This window comes from Pteropus medius, unplaced genomic scaffold, assembly GCF_902729225.1.
Source record: "Pteropus medius unplaced genomic scaffold, Ma_sr-lr_union100, whole genome shotgun sequence".
In the NCBI taxonomy this organism is placed as follows: Eukaryota; Metazoa; Chordata; class Mammalia; order Chiroptera; family Pteropodidae; genus Pteropus; species Pteropus medius.
In genome coordinates, this window is record NW_024346667.1 from 2,518,954 (window position 1) to 2,537,402 (window position 18,449).

The following is an 18,449-nucleotide window of genomic DNA, read 5'->3' on the forward strand; positions in this document are numbered from 1 at the left end:
TGCATATTAAAGCTTGAGAGGCACCACTTTAAAGCATAGAAGACCACCTAGATTCCAGGCTCATAAATTGGGAGAGGTGAATAGGGAGTTCCAACAGATAAAAAGTCAATATGGGCTAAAGGCCCATGTCATTCCAGGAGCTGGCAGATCTTGGCCCAGACTTCGGTCTGTCCAGCTACCAGCTCTTGTCCTATCTCCAGTGCTTCCTTTCTTCCCAGGATCTCCTAATCTTCATCATCTGCCTAAGGCCATTGACACCTGCCTATCTTCCTACCTACCTATTACTTAGACTCTTCGCGATAGACTCTTGCCAGTGGCCAGTCTTAACCTAGCCTAGATTCTGTCTCGGGTCTTACTTTCTTTTATCTTTGCTCTCTCTAGCCTCAGCTCTGCTGCCCAACTCTTGGCAGGGTCAGAACAAGGTACCCCTGGGCCCAAAGAGAGCCAGGTCATGATATGCCATACTTTTAAAAGTGTTGGAGGTTGGCGAGGACACTTATATGACAACTCACAAAGAGAATTAGTGTCTCAATGTCATTAATGTAGGACCATCTAGAGTCTAGCAATGCACCCAAAACGTCTGGACTATGGGTTTTAGGGCACATAGTGGTTCAAACTATTGTGAACACCCTGAAAGAGGGAGGAGGAGAGAGAGGGTGGAGACAAGAGAATCAATTCAATAAAATACAATTGACCAGCACGACACACTTCCTTTTCCTCCTTGTAAATACCAAATCAGAGGAGGCTCTACTAATATCCATCCACAGTCTTCATAAAGGGCTGTCTTCACCACTGCTTCTAAAATTCATCTTAGCCAAATTTTCTAAGTATTTATAGGCCTTTTCTGAGTACATAGTAAGCTCCACGCTCTGTGCTATCACCTTATAAACATTAAATTAGTCTTCATAATAAACTCCAGCTTTACAGGTGGAGAACTGAAGGTTAAAAAGTAATTTGTTCCAGGAACCACTTAATAATTAGAGAAACAAAGATGTGAACTTGAGTGCCTGATTTCAGAGCCTTGTCTCTATTAGACCTACTACGTCTTTTAATTTCACCATATAAAAATTTATAAACTTTTATTATCCCTTAAGAAAGAAATTACGGCAATGTGTATAAATAAAGAAAGGAGATCTAGGAGACACTTATTTATGCTTTTGTTTACATTATTCTCTTCCTTAAAATTAAAAACCTCTGGAAAACCTATCACCTATCAATATAGCATTTAATGCTTAAGTACCAGAACCTCCGGGAAAGAAAATCAGGTCATGATAGATATTTTTATAATTCTATTTATAATATCCTGTCTATTGAGATGTACTCATCTCTGGTTCTTTAACTTGATACCGGTGTGACTATATTTTCAGTGGACAAACCACAAAAAAAAATCAGAAGAAAAATTCTAAATAATTGAAGTTCGAAAATAGGACCTAACGATCGGACACATCCAGTTCTCCAGTTATTGCGTTCTGGTTACTTAACAAAGGAGTGACATTTCTTCCTTTGCTTCTTTGAATCATAGGGCTCCCTTTTGGAAATCATGATCCAGTAAAAAATCATCTGAAATCACAAAAAGTATTAAATGATCGCTGAAACTGGCACAATCTTGATGTTTAAAAGGACAGAACACAAAGCAGCAATGCAGAGAACTGCGTTCAGCAAGTAGAGGGACTGTGACTCTTTGATTCCTTATAAATCAGAGGTCAGTCAACCGTTTCAAATTAGGACAAGAACAATGTTGGTCTCCACCGCATACCAGGAGAAAGGGAAAGGCTCTGTTGCTCCCTGTGACAACGTGCCCTTGAACCTGAGCGCTCAGAGGGCTTGGTCTTAGCGCTGCATCAGGTCCCAATCAGAATTGAAACTGTTTCCAACAGCGACCCCCTGCCCTGAGGGCAAACACCTGGACCAGCTTTGGGACTATAGCTGGCCGGCCATCCGATGTGTTAGAAAGCATTCTGTCAGTCACGAAGATGAAAGCACCCTGAAGAATTACAGAGTGAGGATGTGAAACATGCTTCTTTAAATCTCATTCCTCTCTCTGCAACAGGTTGGTTACATATGTCTAACTATCATCACTCTTTAAAATACCAAGATAAAATATTTTAACAGATATAGAACTAAAAGAGACCTAAAGGAACTAGGGGGTGATCCCATTTAAGAGATGAGAACACTGAGGCCCAGAAATGGGACAGAAGAGCTCCCTGTACCCAGTTGGCTAATGGCCACACTGGGATGAGGAAGAAGGACCTGTGCTATGAGGTGAGCTTTTTCCCCTTCTCTCCAGAGTGTGACACTCTTGGTTGCTTTTCACATGTCACCCAAAGGATAATGAAAATTGAGTGTTCCAGAAAAGACGAATCTCAGGGAAACTTTTTCTTCTATAAATACTTCATGTGATACATGGGGTTTTGCTTATTTAACAAAAACTTGTAAAACCTGGTCTCGAGTCCCGAATCTACTTTAAAAAAGAAAAATTGCTATCATACAGCAAAGGTTTTAAAAAATAGTACGAAAGGGCTATATAGCACCTTGCTAGATGCTTGCGTATTTTTTAATGGCCTTTTCTGTCATGAAAAATGAGATAAAGGACAGTTTATTGTCCATACTTAAGATAGCAAGTTTTTTTTTTCTAATATTTCTATCCAACAACTGTATATTCCATGTATAATGACCTCTGGCAGTGTCTCTCAAGCCTATCTCAAGAAGCAGAGATGTATAGAGAGAATTTTAATTCGGCTGGAGGCTGATTTTTTTTTTCACATGAACTAAAGAAGAGGACTCTGAGGAAGTGCTGCCTCAGCAACATCAAGTGTCTCAAAATTCTTGTGAACATTGTCACACACATACATCCAAGTCCTGTTAAGTACCACGTGCTAGAGCAAAGCTAAAACTGAAGCTTTGATTATATCCTCAGGGCATTTCTAATATAGACATCAGAAGTTATTAATTCACAGAACTGATTGAATTCCTTATGATAATACATTTCAGGTTCAAATTAGTTTAACTAAATTATCTATAGTTTCTGATGATTAATTGCTCATTTTCTTTTGAAATTCGAAATTTCAAAGTAAGACAGATAATGAATTTAATTAAAATTTTATCTCCTGCCTTTTATTATGACAGGCAAGAATAAATGTATATATGTGATTATTATAATTTCACTTTAGCTCTCCAGAGTAGTTCACCGAGTGCCTGAGGTTATCTACAAAGAATATAATACGGCATAACTAAGTTTTCTCATTCACACCGCCTATTGCATACAGATGATGAATTTTAATTCTTTCGCTTCAAGCATTTTCCTTACACTCCAGTATGTACATAATCACATATTCTATCTTAAAATATTTACTCAATAAAACTGCAGTACAGTGTAAGTATGAGCAAACAATATGTAATAAAAGAAAAGAAAATTCAGTTGCTAAATTAGAAATGGATAGAGTGTCTACAGAAAGAATGAGACTGAGCAGTAAAGTCCCAAGCCATCGTTCCACCTGCAAACGTACCTAGCGTGTGTCTGGTGCCTCTCATGGGAGTAAAGAAAATCATGGATTGATTTAACGAATCTCCTCTATATCGTGGGCTGATCTTCTGGGGTCATCTGGAGTATATGAAGGATTGCCACTGAGGCAGTATAGTATTCAAGGTCAGGTTGTAACTGAAAAGTACGTCATTAATTTATATCTGAAGACTGAATAAAACATGTGTGATCTTTCTTACTGTTTCATTTTCTCACTCTCAGGCTGAAACTCCCCAACTTTTAGAATTGCTTTGGTCTCACGTGTAAGGAGAAATAAGAAAAGGAAGTCACATAATCTTTCATTCATGTGACATGTAACTGAGCAGGTACTATATAGAATGTACTACTGTAAATGAAAAAATTTCCTTTTATATCCTGTCATTGCCAAAATACTAGTTTTCAATCCTTAAATAGCACAACCCACCTCGGCACCTTCTCTCCCTCCTGCCTCCACCCCACCGACCCCTCCCCCACCATATTTTCCCACTTAACGCTCCTTGGTTCTTTTCCCTTTAGGGAACTACTCTGAGAGTTCCTTCACCAGGTTTTATTTCCTTGTCTTGCAAATTAATAAGTGTGCCTTTGTTTGACATTTCTTCTTTTCATTCTGGGCTCTTCCTTTCATAATTTCACGCGGTGTTAGTCTAGTACATACATCCAAGTTTCTCTCACATGTACTTATTATTGCAATAATTTAGCACGAGAGAGGCTGGTCAAACGACCTATTATGAATCCAGACTGCCCAGGCTCTACCACCTACTCTGGAACTCTGGACAATTTGCTTAACGATATTATGCTTTAGTTTCCACATCTTAAATGGAGACTATCCTAATTCCTGTCTAATTACTTGTAGAGAGAAATAAATTAATATATGAAAAGTTTTTAGTTGTTCCATTTCTAGCAGAGATGGACCACAGCAACTAAACACTATATCTCCCATTGATTAGAAGAGTAAACACACAAAAAAACAAGCTGAGGATTTTGAAAAACAAAAACAAACAAACAAACAAACAAACAAAAGCAGGAAAATTGGGAGAAGGAACTAAGTCTTGGAGAAATTTTAAATCTCATAAGGGTGGGTTTTTCATTTCCCCTTCTAATTTTCTTGTGAATTTGACCTGCGGGCACTCCTTTTTTTTTTTTTTAATGGGCCATAAAAATGTGACAGATTTAAAAGAATTAAAATCATATAAGTATGCTTTCAGAATATAATGGTGAATCTTAAGCACATTATGGTAAGTGAAAGAAGCCAAACTCAAAGGGCTAAATACTGTATGATTCAATTCTGGAAAAGGCAAATTATAGAAACAGACAACAGATCAGTTGTTTCTCATGGCTGGAGGTTAGCAGGAGAGGTTGATCATAAAGGGGTAGAAGAGGGAAGATTTGGGGATTCTGAATCTTGACTGTGGTAGTGAATGTGTAACTTTTATTTGTTAAAAATTCTGAAACTGTATATCAAAAAGTATGAATTTTACTGTGTGTAGAATTTTAAATAATGACTATAAAACAAAAAAGATATTAGAAGATATAGCAAGTTGTCAATAAATATCACTAGCATGATTAACTTTAATAATATTTACTATCATTAGACATGGCTAGACAAGTGTAATATGGCCTAAGAGATACGATTGCAATGCTTTGATAATAACTATGTGAATTGGGTCAATCAAGAGGAAAGCAGAAACATAAAAGGAAGTAAAAGGAAATCTGTTCCATAAAGGAATAAGAATCAACTGGGGAAAATACATTAATATATTAATAGGAAGAATAATAATTATAGGGGTCAAAAGTCCCAGTTACAAAGATTTAATTGATAAACTCAAGTTTGATCTGAATGAGCATCAATAAATAGGGCTCCTCTGAGTTTGGGGTTGGGGGCAGGGAAGCAGTGGAGTGGACTTCTGTGGAGGAATAGTATCCAGCATCCCATGTGAATCCATATCATAAATCAGGGACATAAATCAGGGCCCCCGAGGCAGGTGTCCTGGGAATCAGGCTCCTGACTCCAAAGGATACAGCAGCCAAAACTAAGGATACACTCAAAAAGCTGACCTGGCTCAGACAGCTGATGTGACGGCAGCCTGCTGCTCATGGCCTAAATTCATCCCACCAGCAACCCAGACGCCCGTGTTGAAGCAAGCAACAAACTGTCAGATGTTCACTCCCTTGGTGAGATTTTTGGTAAAAGCTAACAGGGTGGAGTACAGGATGGAAAGTAAGAGCCATTAACATATGTTCCTGGGCTTTCACTGGCCCTGTGTCAGGGTCACTTCCCACAGATGGCGAAGAGGGACAGTATCTAAAAACAACAGCAACAACAAAATCCGAAGGGTTAAGATAATAATCTCAGGAGATACCTGATACAGCTTCATGAAGGAGATGATATTTCATTGGACTTTAAGAGATTTGTACATCAAAATTGTAGGGATAAATAAAAGGAAGGAAGAGTAGGGAAAGAAAGAAGGAAGAATGAAAAGCAACAGGGAAAAAATATCGACAATAGAGGCAATGTAAGCAAAGACAAGAAGCCGCAATGCAGAATAGGCATAAATAACAGGAAATTAACTAATCTGATGGGAGCAGAGTACATGGAGAAGCAGCAGGAAGTGGGTGCACTATCACTGACTGAAATCATTCACAGGAGGCATAACCACTCCTGCTTCGAACGTTAGATAGAATGCTTGTACACCAGGGAATAGAAGAATTTGGGTTATCCAACATCTGGGAGCTACCAGTTCACAGTTTTACTCAATTAAACAAGTATTAATTGAGCAACTATCATGCCTAACCGCATATAAAGTACTGTAATTCAGAAATAATATGCCGCTATGCCTTTAAATGGGATTTACGATCTGGAGTGTAGAATCCAAAATATCTACAAGGAAAAAAAAAAAAAGCTTTAGTAAAAGGATTAATGAATCTGCCTTTCAGTTTTTGGCCTCCAGGGTACAGAATCAATAAGCACTTTCTGAATGTTTACTATTTGTAATATTCTGTGCTAGATATTATGATATATATTCTCAAATTTAATTTTGTTTCCTTGTTACATTCTTCTCTTCTTTCCTTTCTTTCTAGAACTTAATATATCTAGATCTGCTACAACATACCAGTCACTGTATAAATCAAGAGACAAATAAGAAAGAAATCACACTGCAAAATGAGATTTAGAAGTTCCATTTTAGACATGGGGGAACTGAGATTGAGGATAGTTAGAAAAACTTGCCCAGAGTTATACAGGAAACAAGCTAGGGGCTGGGATTTAATTCAGGCCTCAAAACCTTAAAACTATTGTTTTACACTGAGCGAAACATAATCCCTGAAAATTACAATGTATAGAGATGAGAAAACCTCATTTTGTTGAGAAAATTCCTCTTGAAAAAGAAAAATGCAAAGTTCAATTTCATGCCAGATAACATGTTCCCCAGAGGCCAACTCATTTGAAGATAAGTGATTATTCAATCTGGCTATAATATTACCATTTCTATTTTTCTCCCTACTTCTATTTTTCCATGTTGATCTTTCTTCTTCTTTTTCTTTTTTTTTAAGCCATTTTCAATTAAGATTTCTAATTAGATTCCAAATTTGAGACACATTTCTAGTAGAAAGCAAATGGCAAGAGTAATAATTAAGAGACAGCTGTCTCTTGTCTTTCTGGGGATGAAACAAGGCCTTTTGTTTCTAAGTTGTTAAATCCTAGGAAATTTTTCATGATTTATTTTTATTGTTTAATAATAGTTAAGTGAATTGAAAGATATTGAATTGATCTTAAAAAGTCAATGCCCTCTCTAGAGAGATACTGAAAACCTCTCTTCTGAAATAAGGATATTAACTCTCACACTCTGAGTCCTTAAAACTTTTATTACTGCAAATATAAAATCTCCCAATTTTATATAAAATCAAATCATTCTTTAGGTGCAAAAGTAGGCACAGCCCCAAGTCATTTTTCTCACTTTAAATTATGAGCATTTTACAGATTAAGGAAAATAAGCATTTTTAGTGGAAAAGAATGATTCAGAGCAGCTAAGATATAAACAGTATTTTTTTGCGGTTTTCCTTTGTTTGATTTAAGAGAAAAACATTACTAATATCGATATTGAAAATTACTTAGTCAGCTCTTACTCCAGTGCTCCTCATTGGTACTTAAGGCTATATTTTCACATTTAAGTTTAATCAGAATTTGAAGCAATTAACCATATAATTCAGCTCAAGAAAAATCTTCTGCCTAAAAAAGTTAAACCATTGAAACAAACATATTTCTTTCTGGATCGATATGTATTTAAAATCTAGAGATTCTAAAAAATTATCTATTATAATTTCATGTGCAGAGCCATAAGTCAAGTTACTTAAAAACAGGCCAGCCTCTTGAGGACAAGGAACCTGTTAAAGTGCATATTCCCATGAAAGAAACTTTTAAAATATCTCCTAATGTTAACCTGGAAATAGTTGTGAGGAGATATCAAGTTAAATCATGGTTTATATACACATACATACACACATATGTACGCCTACACATATATGGATTTACCACAGAATTCCCCAAACTTACGATATGCTAATGTGCATTTAGAGCTCCTGAGAGTGTTACAGTATTCAGAAATTTGCATACTTTCTTGTCTCCGAACCGTGTGATGCAGAAAATACCGTGGAACTGGCATTCACAGGAAGGAACACATTGAGAGCCTCCTTGCATGGTCCTAAGACATTTTCTCTGTACCTTGGCAGGGGATGGAAGAGCGTAGGGTCGACTGATACATTCGAAAGCATGTATATTCAGGGTATCAGAAGAGAAGACCAAGTGACACTGCACAGAAATGCCAAGGGCAAAAAGTGGCCAGGCGAAGCTGTTCTGAAGACACCTCACCAGAGCCAGAAAGGATCTATGGGACTGGGTCAGTTTTCATAACCATTTTCATCTATTTTCAACCCAACTTCACCTTATGCCTTCCTACCACTGTGACTTTGCTACAGCCACTCTTTCCTTTTATCAATCATTGTCTTCATTCACTGCCTTTCCATCTGCCCGAGAGTCTTTTCCTCATACTCTTAGTTCAAGTGCCATTGTCCAGAAAATACCCTCTGCTCAGGAGATTCCTCCCTTGTCTCTCACAATGTTGTCCCACGGAACTCTGCTATTTCTCTTCATAGCCTTTATCACAGGTTTTATTCACATATTGATAGATGCTTATTTACTTCATGTCACCGCCACTAGACTATAAGCAGCATAGGAACAGGTACAGACCGTGCCAGTTCTATTCAATTCTGTAAAATCACCACATATCTCATAGGGGAGTGTTTTCCATATAATAGGTCTCTGATGAATATGTATTGATGTAATAATAAAAAATAATAATTACTTAGTTAATTCTTTCACATTTATGTTTAGGCCCGGCCTAGCTGAAACCTTCAAAATTAATTTAATGTATACATAGAAATCAATTTCTCTTCAGGCTATGGTTGGCCATCTATAACATGCAGTCACACATATTCTAAGACAGCAAACTGATATTTTTGTAAAATATTTTTTTAATGATAAGGGCTATAAATTTGAAGTAATCATCAATCCCGATGAATATTGTGTTCATTACTGAGAACCACTCTTATACCTGCTTTCCTGTTGTATTCCTCAAACAGCTCTGCTCTTTGATTATTGCTTTGCTGACTTCAGAGCTCTGTAAAGAACAAAAGGACAAAATGTCAGGATTTGGTGTTTCACTGGGAACTTCTTTTACTAAAACAGCCCTGGCTAACATGTTTAATATGCTTATAATGCTTATTGTTCCACACTTGATGACATATATCCCCATCGTAAGATCTGTGGACTATAGCTATTTCTTCTTTGTACTCCAAATTAATCTGCTTCATTCAGCTCATGGAGCTCCACTAGATGACCTCATTTATCTGCTTACATGAGCCAGGCACTATCCTAAGCTACATGGATCAACTCATTTGTTCCTCATAACCACTGGGCAGGCAAGGGTTTGCTCAGGAGGCCTGAGTTAGACAAACCCCGCCCGTTCCAAAAAAAGGTCTGTGTTCAGGACGGGTCTTGGCCAGCTTCTAGAAGGCAACCTCTGGAACAGTCTGCCTGGTAGAGTATCCGCCTGAGGCCATGGCCTATGCCGTTTCACTTTGACCAGATACGTTTATGGTGAACACCTGCTTTTACTCAGGGAAAAGGGAATCTGAAGTCTGAATAGCTGAGGTCAACCATCTGGTGCTGCATGCTTATGTGACCGACCCCTCCTAAAACTACACAACTGACCGACCCCCCAATAAAATTCTAGAGACCAAAGCTGGGCTGAGCTTCTGTGGCTGACCGCACGTCACACACGTTGTCGGAGATTGTTACTGGAAGAACTAAGCACACCCCGTGTAACTCCCTGGGGAGGAGACACCTGGAAGTTGGACTTGGTTTCATGAGCTATTTCTCTTTGCTGGTTTTAACCTATATCCTTTCACCGTAATAAACCATGACTATAAGTATAACAGGTTTTCTGAGTCTTGGGAGCCTGAGGGTTCTTGGAAACCCCTAACACAGCCATGCTATGAGGGAAGTACTATTATTATCCGCATTTTATAGACAGAGAAATTGGCAAAGGAAGGTGAGGTAGCTCAGTCAGAGTCCCCTGTCTAGTTTAAGAGTCAGTATTTAAATTTGAACCCAATGATCTAGTTCCAGAGTTTGGGCCTTTTACCACTATGCTATACAGTTTATCAAAATATATTACTATATGTCATTCAATAAGTATTAAAAAATGCCACCTGGTTCTTTATCCTATTTTATTATCAGGAATAATAATTTTCAAAATGTAGATTTACTATCGATTACCGAGATTTCATTTCACCTGTCAAAAAGAGAGCAGTAACTCTTATTGAGTTAAAGTTGTTCTTTGACCACTTTTGTCCAGTGCACATGTGACATAAAATTTTCTTACACACATTCTGATCTATCTCTCCTCATTCTGTTTAATCTAAGAGGATGAAAACTATGTAGTGTCAGCTTTAAATCACACCAGGTCTTATATAATTTGGGGAAAACAAAACACTGTACTATGATTTTTCTTAAGGTTTTAAATTTTTTGAGTCTGATAGATCGAGTTCCTTTTAAAGTAAGTGTTAGAGACAATAGTTTCATAATAGAAGAAAGCATAAAACTAATCACTCAGGTGCTACTAAAGAAAATGCAAACCATCTATTGATTTCTAAACACAGAAGAGAAAAATAATATACCCATTACATATAAAAGCCATAAGTTTGTTATAACAAGCCTTTATTCAGGTAGACGTTGCAAAAAATATTGTGGTCTAATTAGTCATTGTCATTAGGTGTTTGAGGTAGTAGCTTTATTCTAATACGTGAACAAAACAATAATTCATCCTCTTATCTTTTTTTTTAATACTCCCCAACCTAAGGATTATATAGACAATGGATTACCGTGTCTTGTTCTCATCACCCAAACAAACTGTACATCTCTTTGATATTTTGAAGTGCCATTATATCTGCAAAGGCAATAAAATCTACCTTTCAATGTGGCTGTATAAGGTCAATGTAGTCTCATATGGTCCATACTGTTCAATCAAGTCCTTGAAATAACTTTCAAAATTACAAGTAAAGCATACAGAGGAAGGGCAACACCTTACACGATGATGATGAAATGCATCAAATGTAAAGTGGATAACTGTGCAAGTCCACGATGATACAGAAGGACCAGCTGTGTTAATGTGAGCCTGAGTCTTTCACACTTGCTTTGTCTCCATTATGACATGATCACTTGTCAGCTCTCAATACATAGCAAGAACCAATACTGACCCAAACTCGCCAAAGTGTACGGTCACCTTAAATAAATATTCCACAGAGTTAATGCAAACAAAAAGTCTTATTTAACACTTACCATTACCTTCACAATAAATGAGCAACTGGCATATTTGTCTTAATTAGGACATCAATGTTTTCTTTAAGTAGAAAATACAAAATTCTATTTTAAACCACTTCAGAATATTAAACTTAATCGAACATTATTGATTAGGGTGAAAATATAGAATATTAAAAAAAAATTGGAATACACTCTGCTGGACTCCGTCTTATACTGTAGAGGTTGGTGCCTTCTTCAGTTCCTATATCCATTCCCTTGTGGCCCCGAATGGAACTTTCATCACCCACGTTCTATCTCTCCTTCTATCCCAGAGTCCTGGTCTGATGGGACTATCCCTAAAGTCAAAACTGGCCATTTACCCTTTCCATGTGGCCCATGAAAGAAAGCTGGGCTTGAGATTCCTTATTGTTGGTCCCAGACAACCTGGGTGATTCTGGGTTAAGACGTCTCATCAGTGAGAGATTTTGGTGTTGTATTATGTCAAAGGCAGGAGCTGTGCTGTGTGGAGATCCTCATGGGTTGTGAAAAATACATGTCCCTTACAAGATTCAGCAGTTAAAGCCTGCTTCACAGATAATATACATATAGTTACTAGAATCTATTATAATTAACTATCTAAAACAAATGTGAAAGTTTTATCCTATCTCCAAAAGCAGCTTGTTAAAATATTGCATTGTTTCCCAATTCCCATCCCTTATTGTAAAGGCAAAGTGGAATTTAGCTGACAGCGAAATTATTCCCAACATGATCTTCATGCCAACAAAAAACTATTAAAATTTGTGAGACTTAATAAAATTTGAGGAAAGTCTCAGGATGCAAGGCAAATTTGTAACAATACTTTTCCCATGTAATAGAAATAAACAGACAGTAAAATTTTCAAGACAAATGAATGTAACTCCCATTAGCATCAATAATAACCGGAATGACTATGGATGTAACAACAAAATCAACAAGCTGCTTATGAATAACTCCGTATAGAAAATTATTAAAAATTATAAGGAGAAATAAGAAAGTATAACACATACATGATTGAAAAAATATTTACAATATAAATATTACTTCTTCCCAAATTAATTTATATATTCAGAAGAATTCCAATCAAAATTCTAATGGGAGTAATTTTAAAGCTTGTTAAAGCTTTCTAAAATTCATTTGAAGGAGTTGTGGGTCATAAAGAAAATTCTGAACATGAATATTAACAAGAGATTTTGCTCGATCTGATGCTAAAATATATTGTTGTGACGCAGCATATAACACAGTGAAGAACTGGCTTACGAACTGATGTACAGATCAGTGGGAAAATATAGGTACGTCAGAAACAACCCATTTTATGCAGCCATTCATCAAATACTTCATGTTTGTCATATGCCAAACACTATGCTAGTTATTAAAGGGACAACACAATTCCTGCCCTCAGAATGTATGATGGGAAAAAAATTATAGCTATTTTCATTATGATAGAAATTGATACAAATGGACATAGGACTGTATGGATGCATATTAAAAAAAACTAAATTTAGTGTATAATAAAATGAGTGCCACAAATTAATTAGAAAGGAATTATTTAATAAATAACGAGATAATTGCCAGCTTTTTGGAAAAAAAAGTCAAATATGGCCCATTAGTCATAGATAAAAATTCCAGAAAAATGTAAAGAAAAATGTAAATTGTTATTTATATGTCTTTTTGGATAGGTCAAGTATACTTCTGAAGTTTATAAGTTCTAAAAGAAATTTTTTAAAAATGCCTGGCAGATTGGACTATGTTAAAAAAAAACAAAAAACTTTCCCAAGTTAAAAAAAAATTTTAAAGCAAAGCAGATATGAAATTATTTGCAACAAATGCAGTACACCAAAATCTATTTTACATAAATACTAAGTACCAAAATATCAAAGGATATTCCACAATGAAGAAACAACTCACAAACATATGGAAAAATGTTCAACCTCATTAGTAATCAAGGAAATAGCCTTTAAAACAATGATCAACAATATTTCACAGAACAGACTGGCAAAGAAGAAAAAACGTTCGTGCTCGATGTCATTTTAATAGTGCCTTCAGTGCCACCTTCCGACAACCCCTGAGAGCTCTAAAAGTATTCCTAACCTGTCCCAGAAACTCCAGGAAGCATTCTCACCATATGTAATTTACACAAGCTGTGCATTACAGGCACACTGTACTTTAACACCCACTAACCATAATACCCTTTAGGTAAATGACTGTCAAATATTCATCCTGGCATCACAGGTACCGTCCCCAGTACGGAGGAGGAATGCAAGAAATGTACTGAATGTAAAGATGGATTAATAAGCTTATTTCTTCATCATTAAAGTAAATAAAAGTGTGATTCTGGCTTCTCAAAAAAATATATTTTCATACCCTTTGATCTAGTAATGCCAATTCTGACTTGCTATTCTAGGGAAGTAATGCTTAAAATAGAACAAAGTTCTATATACAAAGAATTACTACAATATGACTTAAAATAGAAAATGTAGAAACAGCCTCAATACAATTGAGAAATGTTTGAAAATATTGTTAAAGTAATTTGATGGAATATTATGTCACCATTAAAAAAGAAGAGTTTAAAGTTCAAGTTTAAAAAGGCTTATCCCAAAGTGTTAAATGTAAAAAGCAGGATTTAGAGTTGTATATCTCATACGTAACAGGTGTAGTGTAGCAGGTTAGACTAAGCGTAAAATTCCATCTTCACTAATACTTAACTATATCTCCATGAACAAGTTACTTAGCCTCCTTAAGCTTCAGTTTCCTCATTTATAAAATGAAAAGGCAGTAACAATATTACCTATCTCAAAATGCTATTTTTAATTAAAAATCAAATTAGATAATTCAAATAGTATTAACAGTACCTATCACATAATAGGTGTTCACTAACTGCAATTATAGCTTATATTTTAACTATTTAACAAAAACAAAACGTTTGTGTACCAGGTAGTCTAGATGCTAATATATCAATGCCTGGGCAGTAGATTCATGTGGTGGATTTTTAGCTATTCAGAACCTTTGGAACGTTCCACTTGAAAATTTACACATCATCAAGATGGGTGCAAGAAATCTATTTCTCAATCTTCATTACATGTTAAGAGTTTAAATTATCCCTACGTATGGTGAGAATACTAGGGCGCAAGCGTGTGACCTAGGATTTTCAGATAAGATACCATTGTACAAGGCTCCAGTTCAGAAGCCCATGCTTCGCAGAATCCATCTGACAGTCCATTCAGAAAGCCAACATCAGAGGCATTCAGGGCAGAGTCTCTACCATCAGGCACATGGCAAGCAGTGTGGGTTGTGGGGCTGTGCCAGTGGCGGTAACTGGGGGTTTGTCCTGGAGCTCATGTGTATTTGGTTCATGTTGGAGCTCCAGAGCAGGTGGCCTCCAAGCCTGAGCCTCTGTTCATTAAGACTTTAATGGATTCTATACACTTTTCCCTTCATCACTTTCTCTCCTTTCTCCATCACACACACACACACACACACGCACACATACACACACAGAGACATACACCCTTATATATGTATATGTGTATGTAATCATAGTTTGTGGCTACATCGGTATAAAACTAGGTATAATAATATTATATAATAAATTGTTTCAACCTAATTCTTTATTTCAGATTTTAAAAGACATTAAAACATGTTCATGGGCCCCTAAAACTTTGTAGGTCATTGGCACTTTGCCTACTGTGCTTGATAGAAAACTTGGCCCTACCTTATGTTTTGAGATAATTTCCTTTTCTCTTTAAACTAGCTAGAGTCTATTTTGTGTCTATTTAATTTTTTTAGGAATTCTTGAATTCTTTGAGAAAGCCTGGATTATTAAAGGGAAAATGAAACATTATGAAAAAGGAGAAGAAAATCTGACTGATTAATGTGTCATCAGCAATCAGTAGTTTATGGCATTAAATGAGAAACTTTCCATGCCTGTCTCAGAATCCCAAGCTATTTGAAGGGGACTGCAAAGACTGTAGTGGAAAAAATGTCACCGAGACCAATTCTCCACCTGCCATTTGAATCACCTACCTCATACCATGACCAAGCTGTCATGGTCAGTGATACTGAGCTCAGTAGGTCATTCCTTTAGGAAGAAAATCAGATGTTCTACCCCTTGATAGCTTTGAGTGCTAGAAAGCTCTTCTTAAACACTAAATCAAAATATCTCTTTCTGAAACATTCTTTTTTTCCCCAAAATACATTTCCAACATCTGAGTATTCTTTATGCTCCCATTTTAGATACCCAATATCATCAGTGCCTTGGAATCATCACATAGCAGCCCAACTCGAAAGACCTCTACATCAACTCCACACACTGGTCACTTTGATTCTGCATCAGTCCATCATTTCCCTGGGTACCTGTTGCTCCGAAGCAGAGATGTGAATCGCTAAATCAGAAGCACTGTGTCTTATTTCTCTTCAGATCACAAACTCACCTTTTCTTTGACTTTCAACTGAAGAAAACAAAACTGCACTGGGCCATTGCTTTAAAAGAAATTTGGAACCCAATACAAAAAGTAGATGTTAATGTTTTGGAAGGAAAACCCTTCTACTTTGTTTTTCTTGAAGCCAAAATGGAATGGTGAAAACTTTACATGAGTGGGAACCTGGAAATACAGATTCTAAGTATTCTGAGTCCTTGTTCTACTACTGAATCCTATGCAGCCTATAAAATCCAGATCCCTCTATCCCATTAGGGATAATGTAAACTTAATATTTGGTGACTTGATTTCCTAAGTCAACAGCTTTATGAAGAAGTAAAATTAAAATAAAACTGTCGAGCAATGTCATTTCATTTGCATTTAAGTTTTTCCTTTAACCACGAACAAGAGAAGTCTGAAGTAGCATTGAAATCAAAAGCACACCGTCATGAGTTATCCTCCGGATTGCTACCAATCTGCATTTTTTCTGCTCTTGAAAACCAGTGTATCTATGTGTTTTATGCTCATAGATAAGAGTTTCCCTCACCTAAAAAATACAAAGAGATTACACAGACCTAAATGAGTACAAAACCTGTGTGTATATTCACTGAAAGTCCTTTCTCTTGATTCATTTGTTCAAAAAATATTGGGGTTCTTGTATAAGTTTTGGTAATACTAGGTTTTGTAATAATTAACCATGAAATTTCAATCACTTAAGTTAATAACCCACTGATTAATAACCCACTGATTTTGACTGAGGGGGCAAGGAAGGAGTTCTGTTTTATGGAGTTGTTCAGAAACCCAGGCTAAGAGAGACTCCACCATCTTGCAGCCAAGTGGTTAGTCACCCTGAATATAGATGTCCAGCAATGAGATTAGAGGAGAGAGAGAATGAGGATGAATTAAGAGCCCTTTGTGGGATAGGCTTGGAAGTGTCACATGATCCTCCTGGGTGCAAGTGGGCCTGAGCAGGCATAACTCTACACCTCGGAAAGGAGCCAGGATCTCTGATGGACAGCTGGCCATCTCCATACCAGTCTCCTATAGTTAAAGATTTCATGAGGCTCAATTAGTCCAAGGCACATTGCATACATTTATCTATACCAATGCTAGATACCTACAAAATGAAGTAGGTAAAATGAATGATTTGATAATAAGAGCTTTGGCACAACTGTCATCAGAAATAGATAACAACAAAAGGATAATCAGAAGAACATGGTGATTATAAGCTGTAAGCACTTCGGGGAAGACAGACAACAGGAGTCCAGTAAAAATGTAGTTCTGGATGAGATGTATCAGAAATAGCTTCAGGGCAAAAGTCATATCAGAAATGGGAGTTTATAGGGATGTTATTTTCATCATCATATAATACAAGATAAAAATACTCCTCAGGCTGACATTCAGAACTTTTGATGATCTGCCCCTTTCCAGTCTTCTTCTTTACTAGTTTTCTACATGGATTTATCTAGCCATTTCCAAAATGGCTCTTATTTTGTGGCCTCTGCAAATTTCCTCTCCAGAGGCACCTATCATCAGGTTGCTATCTGCTGGAACACCACCAACCCTACAAAGCCTCCTCGTACAGTCACCAGGAAGAATACTGATCCCTCTTGGAATTATCATATTATTTATGTATGATGGCTTGTTATGTAGAGTTATTTACTGTATGTTGTTACAAGAATCTACTTTTTTGACTCTTTACACAATCATATTTCCTTTTATACAGTAAGAAATTACAATGTTATTGACTGTTATAGTTATTCAATAATTGTTATTAAATGAACCATATTTATACATTAAACTAGTAGTTTTTAAACATTTTGCATACCGAAATTCCTTGGGGACTCTAAGCTCCTGATGATTTGATTTCATTAGCTTTGGGAAAAATAGAAGACTAATTCTGCTGAATCTGAGATAAAACTGTTAAACCACATTTCAGACAAAAACACAATGAGCTCAGTGGTTTTAACTACCCGAACAAAAGCTGATAGGCATATGATGTAGCACAGGAAAGTTTAAAGAGAATTGGGAACTATTTCTTAAAACGAGTAGTTAAAACTGCTCAAGAAGGGAACATCTATTCTATTTTGTGGTCTAGTGCATAGAAAGTAGTGAAAGATGACAGAGTGAATCCCAAAGCCATAATCATCACAATAGCATTACCTTTAGTACACTCATGAGAGCGAGGAAACAAAAGAAATAGTTAAATATTAGAGAAGAAAACCTCTGGCAGCAGTATGTAGGTTTTAGTTGAGAAATCATTTTAAACTAAAACAGAGAAAGTCAATAGGCTATAAGAGTTCTAGAGCTTGCTTACCAAATCCCTTACTATAAGCCCAGGAATAATGCATGATGTGGATCAAAACTATAGACATGGCTAATAAAGGGAAACGATATTGTTGTAAGAGAAATGTACATACTTTTACTTGTTTAAAGTTCAACCAGCTCTATCAATGTTGAGATAATACAGCTTTGAAATTTTGCTCTTTTAAGTGGTTTCATGTACAAGCAGTAAATAGTACCAGTCAAATGCCATAATCTGTCTGGTACTGTCTGGTAAGTAATCTGTTAAAATCATCTTTCAAAACATGGAAAGACAGGCAGAGTGAGGATGACAGGGAAA

At 36.4% G+C, this 18,449-nt stretch overlaps 1 protein-coding gene across 7 annotated transcripts in view; it reads right to left on the reverse strand.

Annotated features, from left to right (window-relative positions):
- The window catches only part of INPP4B (inositol polyphosphate-4-phosphatase type II B), a 557,518-nt gene that overhangs the window by 299,031 nt on the left and 240,038 nt on the right, over positions 1–18,449 (reverse strand). For 3 of the 7 annotated variants that reach the window (XM_039875840.1, XM_039875836.1, XM_039875837.1), the window contains exon 3: positions 9,127–9,192. The exons of the other annotated variants lie outside the window; for them this stretch is intronic. The gene's annotated coding sequence lies outside the window, so the exon portion shown is untranslated. The remainder of the gene's footprint in view (positions 1–9,126; positions 9,193–18,449) is intronic. 7 annotated transcript variants of the gene reach the window in all.